Source organism: Aythya marila (assembly GCF_965140915.1).
Source record: "Aythya marila genome assembly, chromosome: 34".
NCBI classification, from domain to species: Eukaryota; Metazoa; Chordata; class Aves; order Anseriformes; family Anatidae; genus Aythya; species Aythya marila.
The window spans coordinates 622,577-633,194 of record NC_139075.1 but is presented as its reverse complement, the minus strand read 5'-3'; positions in this window follow the sequence as shown (position 1 = coordinate 633,194).

Below are 10,618 nucleotides of genomic sequence, written 5' to 3'. Positions count from 1 at the left end.
AAAACCCTTCCCCTTGAGCTGGAGGACTTATGAAAATGCTACCTGTGCTACTGAGTCTTTTCTGCTGCTCCCAGGGCTCTGTAAACTCTCTTGACAGTCCCCAGACAGCTCCAGCTGCTCTGGTGCCCTCATGGAAGAGCAGCAGCAGGTAATAGTCCTTAGGATTATGAGGCTTGTCCGTTTCTTGGTGATATGAGCCCCTGGTAAGCAGCAGACTTACTCAAGAGCAGATAGGGTCAGCAAATCAGGCTGCCTTACCCAGCTCCACACCCCTGCAATGGGTCTTTTGTTCCTTTTCCATCTGCAGGGGGTAAAATGATTCTGCAAGAACACCTCAGGCTTTAGGGGAAGACTCTTCCTCCTGCTGGTCCTTGTCATTGCTAGCTTCCACTTTCCTGCATTATTAGCGCAAATAATTAATTATGTAACTGCAGAGTCAGCTGTTTGGCAATCTTTCACAAAGCAAGGACATCTCTGGCTTGAATCAACATTATTTTTACACTACAAACTTGTGAGACTATCTCTTTGGCTAGTTTTAATTGGCTATTTCATCTCACAAAACTTACCTCTTCTAAGTTTGCCCATTACAGAGGACACAGGCGGTGTGTGTGTGTGGGGGCGGTAGAGAGGGCACCAAAGCCCACATTAACATATATTAGTATTTTGATGGGTGTGGTTTTTAATATGTTAATGACCCTTACTGAGCAAGAGGTTTTCGTAGGTCAGTCTGGAATCTTTCTGCAGCTGTTATTCTCCTTTTTTTTTTTTTTTTTTTTTTCTTTTTTTTACCTTTCATCCTTTATCTCCCTTGCTTCTGCTATCTCAAGGCTACCCATCTCCCTGTTTTCTTTAAGGTTTCCTTATTTTCCCCATCTTAAGACTACAATTGGTCCTACTAATGCAGCCCAGAACACCATTACCCTTCTATGCAGCAAGGGCACATTGCTGTCTGTTGGCCATCTCGCTGTCCACAAGGACCCCCAGGTCCTTTTCTTCTGCCAAGCTGCTTTTCCAGCTGGATGTTCCCAGCATGTCCTTGTGTCTTATATAGTTCTTCCCCAAGGGCAGGACTTTGTGCTTCATTTTTCTGATTCACCTTGGTGAAAATTCAAATTATTGAAAATTAAAATAGGTTTGGGTGGTAAGAAACAAAGACATAATTGAAACAATACCCTTCCTCCACCCCTGCTTTGCCCAGGTTCAGCTTCACTGTATTATTTCCAGTCCCTCTCCCCACCACTTGGAACAAGCATATGGGGAATGAGGAACTGCAATCAGTCCTTAACGGTTGTCTGTTGTTCCTTCCTGCTCATACTTTTCCCCTCCTCCAGCGTGGGTCCTGTCCAATGGCTGTAGTCATTTAGGATAAACCTGCCCCATGCTGAGGTCATCCCCCCTATTACTCTGCCATGTAACTCTAGCACAGCCTGGCTGTTCAAACTGTTTCCCCTTCACGGAGTATTCTGCCTCACTGTCCGCTGATCTAACATATACTTTGTCAGCTTGTCTACAAGCACATTAATGGGAGGCAGTGTCAAAATCCCACTAAAATGTAGGTATAAAACATCATCTTTCCCCATCATCCAACAAGCTGGTCACCTCTTCATAGGAGTTTAACAGGGTAGTAAAGCGTGATCTGTGCTTCGGAAATCCATGCTGACTGTTCATAAGCACATTCTTGTCTTCTATGTGTTTGGAAATGGTTTCCAGGAGGGTTTTCTCCATCAGCTTTCCAGGGACTGCAGTGAGGCTGCTTGGACCATAGTCACCCAGGTCTTCTTCCTATTGCCCTTCTTGAATTTAGGGGTAACATTTGCTCTCTTTCAGACTTCAGGAGCCTCTCCCAGTTGCCATGACCTTTCAAAGATAATGGAGAGTGGTCTCTCAGTGACATCAGCCAGATCCCTCAGAACTTGAGGATCCAATCCATCAAGCTCCATGGACTTTTGTATGCCACGTTTCTTTACAGTGCTCCCTAACCTGGTCCTCCTCCACCAAATGTAACATCTTCTTTCCTCCTTTCTGCCTTCACTCCTTCCGAAAGAAAATTCAGCTTTGTTTCTAAGGCAACTAGAAATACTTCCTGCATTGTATTTTTTAGGAAGAAACTGCTGCGAGAAATGATATTAAGAGGAAATTCCTGTGAAAATCCACAAATAGTTAGATTCAAAGACATTACCTTCTCCAAAGGGAAAGTTACACCCTTTTCAAGCTGATTTATTTTAAGGGTATCTTCCAAGTCCCAAGGACAACATGCTTCCATTACCATTGTAACTTGACAGTAAAGCATCAGTCTTAGAAGAAAACGTGATCTTCAGAGTTGCACCCTGAGTTAATCTTTAACATCTCATTCTTCATTTCTGTTCTCCTGTTCAGAGTTCAGTCTCTTTGATCTGAGTCAGAAGATGGAGAGACCTTTCCTACCTTACAACAGGTGAAATAAACATTTATTCTGAAATAAGGTTCACTTCTGATGCTGGGCAGTGGGCATTCAGCTGGATGCATAATTATCTTAATCCTCTTCCTAACACCAAAGTTCCTTTTGCATCTGATTGTTTACAACACAACAATGCAGCCCTCGTATGAAAGATGAAGTGTGATCTTCAGGCAGAGGAATGTCAGATTTAAACTTCAGTACTTGATTCTTTCTTTCATTTTCCTTTCCTTCTGCAGGGAGATGGTGCATAACCCATTGTCATCCTGCATGAGTTAAGCCTTAAGTTCACTTTCTCTGGCAAGAAGGAAAAACAGCTATCTGATATCCTTGTTCACCTTCATACATCAAGACAGGTAAGGCGTTTCTCTTTTAACTTTCACTTCTGAACAAACCAAGAATGTCAGGCTTCCATAGCGATGGAAGGGAACTGCTCTATTCCCTTCACCAAAGCTGTGCACGCAGGGGCCAACAGTCTCTTCTCTCCACCCATGTCTCCTTAAGTGTTGTCAGGGAGGAAGTGTAGGCATCAGCAGCATGTTTGCTCCTGATAGCTCTCACAGAGAAAAATGAAAGTGGGAGAAAGGGGGAGAAAGCTGAGGTATTGACTAACCAGATGGGTTAGGTTTTGCTTCACCAAGGATTTGTCTGTTGTATTTGTTGTATGGAAATAGCATTTTTCTTGCAGCATAACTCTGAATCGGAGGCTGCACAGCAGGAGAAAAGGTCTATATTCCCTTTCTGAAGGGGACTGTTGGGTTCAGGGAAGCCCCCCCTTCCCTCCCTCCCCCCCACTCCTCCCCCCAGCACAGTGTCTCAGGGTAAAATAAATGCTTTGCAGAGATGTTAACAACCTTAAACTTTTCTGATTAGTTTGAATAATTAAGGTTGTCATCTTCTATGCAGTGAATATCAGGCCTTCATGAAAGTGTCTTTTTTTCTTACCATTAAACCATTCATATTAAAATTCTACTGCATTCAATGAATTTTGTGCATTTGATACAAGTTGCAGTGCCAAAGTTAATTCAATTTTCTATCCTTCTAGTAGAATAATGATTGTTTATCTTAAAATATGTCACACTATGTCTATTTAGCAATGCACATGAAGCCTATGGGAATTAAGACAAATTGTTGTTTTTTGGTGTGTTTCTTGTTGTTTGTTTGTTTTAAAATGGTATATAAGCATTCAGTTGGTTTTGTTCTTTGAAGTCATAAACATTGATCTGCTAGCCAGGGAGGTTTTTTTTGGTCTCTCCTCATATAACACAATATATTTTTTTTTAAAGTCAGAGAAAACAAAAAATAACATGTGTTAGCAAAAATACCTTTGCTAAACAAAGTATCAGGTCTCAGAATTTTCTGGCTGGAACACCTTTGTCCAGATGCTCCCATATGTGTCTGCTCCTACTTTCTGCTCTCTGATGTATCCAGTTTCATCAGTAGAATTCATCTCAGTTGTATTTGGGCTGGATGTATGGGGTTTCACTGAATTTCAAAAGAACTTGCAATATTCAAATGGCAATGAATACAGCTAGGACAGAAGCTGCTTTTGTCTAAGCACAAACATATTGTGACATTTTTGGTATTTCTAAGCCATTTGGTATTTATAATCCAGATGGCAACAGGTTTCTACAGGTCCCCCACTCAAATGCTCGTCCTAGTATTCCAGCCAGAATAATAGTCTGAAAGCCTTTAATCATACCCTTTAATCACAGAATAATAGAATCACAGAATCACACAGGATCAAGGAATCACAGAATTGAAGGGGTTGGAAGGGACCTCGAAAGATCATTGGGTCCAACCCCCCTGCTAAAGCAGGTTCCCTAGAGCAGGTTGCCCAGCTAAATTACCAGATGGGCCTTAAATATCTCCAGAGAAGGAGACTGCACAACTTCCCTGGGCAGCCTGTTCCAGTGCTCCGTCACCCTCACAGTGACGAAGTTCTTTTGCACATTGCTGTGGAACTTTCTGTGCTTCATCTTGTGACCATTACTCCTTCTCCTGTCCCCACAAACCTCAGGTATTTATACACATTGATGAGATCGCCTCTCAGTCTTCTTTTCTCCAAGATGAACAGACCCAGGTCTCTCAGAGTTTCCTCATAAGGAAGATGTCCCAGGCCCCGTATTGTCTTTGTGGCCCTCCGCTGGACTCTTTCCACGAGATCTCTGTTGTTTTTTTTTGTACTGGGGAGCCCAGAACTGGACACAGTACTCCAGATGAGGCCTGACCAGGACAGAGTAGAGGGGGAGGATCACCTCCCTTGACCTGCTGGTCACGCTCTTTTTAATGCACACTGGGATCCCATTGGCCCTCTTGACCACCAGGGCACACTGCTGGCTCATGGTCAACCTGTCGTCCACCAGGACCCCCACGTCCTTCTCCTCAGAGCTCCTCTCGAGCAGGTCATCTCCCAGCCTGTACTGATACTTTGGGTTGTTCCTTTCCAGTTGCAGGACTCTATACTTGTTATTATTAAACCACATTTGTTATCTTCCTGCCCATCTCTCCAGCCTGTCCAGGTCTCGCTGAATGGCAGCACAGCTTTTTGGCATGTCAGCCACTCCTTCCAGCTTTGTGTCATCAGCGTACTTGCTGAGGGCAGACACTATTCCCCCATCAAGGTCGTCGATGATGTTGAAAAGACCAGACCCAGCACTGACCCCTGGGAAACAACACTAGTCACAGGTCTCCAGCAGGACTCTGCACCGCCAATCACCACCCTCTAAGCTCAGACAGTCAGCCAGTTCTCAACCCACCTTACTGTCCACTCCTCTATCCCACACTTTCTAAGCTTCGCTAGCAGGATGTCATGGGAGCCAGTATCGAAAGCCTTGCTAAAGTCAAGGTAGATGACATCCACCGCTTTCCCTTCATGTACCCATCAGGTGATGCCATCATAGAAGGCAATGTGGTTGGTCGAGCACAACTTCCCCTTGGTGAATCCATGTTGAATACATAAAACATAACCTTCTTCTCTTCCAATTGCTTGGAGATGGCATCCAGAACAAGCTGTTCCAACACCTTTCCAAGGACAGAGGTGAGACTGACTGGCCTGTAGTTTCCCGGATCCTCCTTCTTGTCCTTCTTGAAGACCAGAGTGACATTGGCTATTCTCCACTCTTCAGGCACCTCTTCTGTTCTCCAGGACCTTTCAAAGATGTTAGAGAATGGTTCAGCAATCACCTCTTGTAGTGGGTTTACGTGGCAAGGTTTTGGTAGCAGGGAGCCATAGGGGTGGTTTCTGTGAGAAAGATCTAGAAGCTGCCCCATGTTTGGGAAGGGCCCCATTGTTTTCCAGATCCGAGCCAATAAGCGATGTTGTTTTGCGCCTCTGTGAGAGCATATTTAAGACAGGGAAAAAACGCTGCGCCACACAGCAGCCGGGAGAGTCAAGGGAGTGGGAGAACAGCCTTGCACCAAGGTCAGTGTAGAAGGAGGGGGAGAGGTGCTCCAGGCGCCGGAGCAGAAGTCCCCTGCGGCCTGTGGTGAGGACCATGGTGAAGCAGGATGTCCCCCTGCAGCCCATGGAGTACCACGGTGGAGCAGGGTTCCACGCTGCAGCCCGTGGAGGAGACCACGGTGGAGCAGGTGGCCCTGCACCGACGGAGGCTGCCGCCTGTGGAAGACCCCTGCCGGAGCAGATTCCGGGCCGGACCTGTAGCCCGTGGAGAGGAGACCACGCAGGAGCAGGTGATCTGGCAGGAGCTGCTGCCCGTAGGGGAGCCAGGTTGGAGCAGTTTTCTCCTGAGGGATGGACCCCGTGGTACGGACCCATATCTGGAGCAGCTCTGGAGGAGCTGCTGCCTGTGGGAAGCCCACGCCGGATCAGTTCATCAAGGACTGCATCCCGTGGGTGGGACCCCACAGCACAGGGGACGAGAGTGACCGAGAAGGAGCGGCAGAGAAGAAGTGCTGTAGACTGACCATAACCCCCATTCCCCCGTTCCCCTGCGCCGCTCGGGGGGAGGAGGTGGAAAAGGGTGGATGGGGGGGGAAGGTGCTTTTGGTTTTTTTTTCCTTTGTTTTCTCACTTCTCTCGCTTGTTAGTTGTAGGCAATAAATCTTACTATCTCCTTATGCCGAGTCTGTTTTGCCCGTTACAATAATTATTGCGTGATTTTCTCGTCCTTATCTCAATCCTTGAGCCCTTTTCACATATTTTCTCCCCATTCCTCTTTGAGGAGGGGGAGTGAGAGAGCGGCTGTGGTGGAGCTCGGCTGCCCACTCGAGCGGAACCACGACACCTCTGCCAATTCCCTTAGGACACGTGGATGCATCCCATCGGGACCCATGGATTTGTGTGCTGTGAGCCCACTCAGAACCATTCCCTTGTCAACAATCTACACTTCCCAGACTCTTTCTCCTCCCTTCAGGGTCGAGGAGTCCCGGGGGAGTGTCCTTGAAGCAAAGACTGAAGCAAAGAAAGCATTCAGTATCTCCGCATTCTCAGCGTCTCCCATTACCAGGACACCCCCCTTGTTTAGCAAGGGACCCACATTATCCCTAGTCTTCCTTTTACTGTTTACATACTGAAAAGAACCCTTCTTATTATCTTTTATCTCTTTTGCAAGCCTCATCTCTAGGTGGGCTTTAGCCTTTCCTGTTGTGTCCCTGCAGACCCAGACAACACTTGTATACTCCTCCCAAGAGACAAGCCCTTTTTCCACATTTCATAGACCTTCCTCTTCCTTTTGATCTTATCGATGAGCTCCTTGCTCATCCACACAGGTTTCCTGCCCCCCTTCCCTGATTTCCTCGTCTTAGGGATGTACTGATCCTGAGCTTGGAAGAAGTGCTATTTAAATGTAGCCCAGCTGTCACATCCACCCTTGCCTTCTAGCAATCTAGCCCATGAGATACTCCTAAGCAGGTCCTGGAAGAGGTTGAAGTTGGCTCTCTCAAAGTCCAGGGTTGCAATCCTGCTTTAGCCTTACTTCTTCCACCAAGTTCCATCTTGAACTCCACAATCTCATGGTTGCTGCATGCCAAGCTGCCCACAACTTTCACATCCCTAACAAGCCCATCCCTGTTGATAAGGACAAGGTCCAGGAGCACCCCCCTCCTCATCAGCTCCTCCACCACCTGCGTCAGAAAACTGTCCTCAACGCATTGTAGGAACCATTTGGAGTGTGCGTGCCTGGCTGAGTTGCTTACTCAACCGATGTCTGGGAAATTGAAGTCCTCCATGAGAACCAGCACCCATGATCGTGAGGCTACTACCAGCTGCTTGTAGAATGCCTCATCAACCTTCTCCTCCTGATCAGGTGACCTGTAGCACACTCCCACAAGTGTCCCCCATACCAGCCCACTCCTTAATTATCACCCACAAGCTCTGCACTTGTCCTTCACCCTTCCCCATGTGGAGTGGGGTACACTCTAATTGCTCCCTCACAGAAAGGGCAACCCCACCCCCTTGCTTCCCCTGCCTGTCTTTTCTAAAGAGGACATAGACCTCCATGATGGCATTCCAGTCATGTGAGCTGTCCCACCACGTCTCTGTGATTGCAACGAGGTCGTGGCCCTGCGACCAAACACAGATCTCGACCTCATCCTGTTTATTTCCCATGCTCCGCTCATTGGTATCATGGCACTTTAGGGAAGCAGCAGGCGCAGTATCCCCTGGAGGGATGCAAGAAGAAGAAAATTCTGGACAGGGTATCAGGATCATCACCTTCTCTGAGGAGCCCTCAAATGATCTTATGGGACAACTCAGAGGTTTTTTCCTACTATCTTCAACAGTGATGGCAATGACAACACCTCTCAGCCCTTCTCTGTCACTTCTAACTCCCTTCCCCCATCAAACCTAGTTTAAAGCGCTGGTAATCAGTCCGGAGAGCTTGCTCCCCAATACACTCGTACCCCACTTACTGAGTTGAAGTCAGTCAGCAGCCCACATACCCGGCTTCTCAGAGGCCTGCCCATGATCAAAATACCCAAATCCTTGGTCTAGACACCACCCCCTCATTTACCTGTCATGTTCTCCTTCTTCTTTCTGGGTCCCGGTCACCCAGAGGGAGGACAGAGGAGAACACTACCTGTGCCCCTGATCTCTTCAACAACCTTCCCAGGGATGCAAAGTCCTTTTTAATATTCCTCATTTTTCTATTTGCAGCTTCCCAGGATCCAACCTGAATGACAACAGGAGGATAGTAATCCTCCTGTTTAATGAGCTGTGGCAGAGCCTTCCTAACATCTCTGACACTTGCCCCAGGAAGACAGCACACCTCTCTGGATAGGTTATCTGGGCAACAAATAGGAGCCTCAGTGCCCCTCAGCAAGGAGACCTCCTTTTAAGCAACTGAGGAGCAATGCTCTCATCTCTAGGCAAGGTTAATCCCTTTCCCATATTAGGTCTCTAAATTAATGTCTTCAATTACATTTTCAATTACACTAGTTTCTTGTGTGCCTATGATTTGTAAAGAGCCAATTTCGTTTATCTCAAATCCCATGAAAACTCCTGGAGAGTGGCAAGAGCAAGATTCAGCATCGATGAAGTTAATGAACATTTATGAAATTTAGTGCCAGTTGCAGTGTCACATTCAATGGCCTGACCTACCTGTGAAGTTCATGGGGATGTGGACAATATACTTAACAGTGTCATCTCATTCTGTGGTGCAAGCATGAACTTTAGCTTCTTGGATGACCTGGGACCCAAAAGGGCCCATTTCCTCCATGTACCACAGAGTGAAGGGCTACCCACTCTAAGAAAAAAATACAGAATATTGAACTATAGCAAAGTAGTAAAGATACCATACCAAAAACTTTGCTATGGGGACTGAGACAGCGACAGTCAACCATGTACTGGCAATGTCAAACTCCAAGGCTAGAGACCAGAGAAGGGTATGTCTTCTAGCACAAAGTTGACCCTGGTGCAGCCCTAAATTATCTCAGGTTTGTGTCAGCGCTGAATGTGGTTGGCTGTGTTAATTAGCTACATGAAATCTTGTGTGAAGTTGAAAGAGAGGTTCTGATTTCACTCTGAAGTCTGATTGTTTAAGGAAGCTGTGTCTTCATGATAGCAAAGAGGATAGTTTCCCCTTCCTGTAAACCTTTGTACAGAAGCTTCTAAACACCATTTCTTCCCTCTTTCTTTACCCATCTCATAGCATGGACAAAGAGACTTGTGAAACTCAGACCAGAGATTTAAACTGGTGTGTTAATTCATGTGTTCATCAAATTTTGCAGAAAAGAGTGTGGGCTGGGTTGATTTTTTCTATTTCTTGCATACACCCTCATAACCTTCTGGGAGCACAGTAGTCTTCAAGAAATTCTCAGAAATTTAAATTGAGACATCTGGACAGCCATAGGTTTTCTTGGCATTTAAACTCAACTGCTTGAGTGCTTTGGAAGGCGTGTTAGTGAAACTTAAGAGATGTCCTGTGTTTAGGACAGATTTCCCTTCTATTATATTTCCCTTCTGTGTCTCTTTCAGGTCAGCTGAATGATCATTCTACATATGCAACTGCAGTCATGGAGCAGAAGAACTGGCTTTTGTTCACTGTGGCACTGCTAGCAGCCATCCCCATCTCATCAGGTAACACTCACATAAACTCTTTTAATTCCTGAGGGATTAAAGTCTGAAGGTGATAAGAAATGCACACGCTAAAGGTCATGGTCTCCTGAGACTTCCTCTTAACTCCAAAAGAGCCAGAGCTGCCCTGTCAGTTTGAAGTTTTGGAATCTTCCTCTTTCCAGCCTGAGTTTATATTCCTTGTTGGAGATGGGGTAGCCCTAACCCAACCCAGCTCTGCCACATCTGCCCTTGCCAAAGCAGCAAGAGCATTTCCAAGTCTACATGGGCAGTTTCCATTGGCAAATCTGCCCCACTGCTGGTGACATAGGTTGGAAAGGGCCATGGCAGGCTAGAAAGTTGGACAAAATATTTCTGTACATTCTTTTAAGCAATTTTGTTGTTGTTGTTGTTATTTTTCCTCCAAATAATCCTCTCTTATTTCACTTTTACGAGCCTATTTTCTCCATACTTTTCACCACTTTGGGCTTCCACTTTTCCAGTTTCCATTTTTCTCCAGAGAAAAAAAAGACAAAGACAAAGACAAAGACAAAGACAAAGACAAAGACAAAGACAAAGACAAAGACAAAGACAAGACAAAGACAAAGAAAAAGAGTGAGAGAACAAATGAGTAAATATTACAAAGATAATTAAAATAAAATAAAATAAAA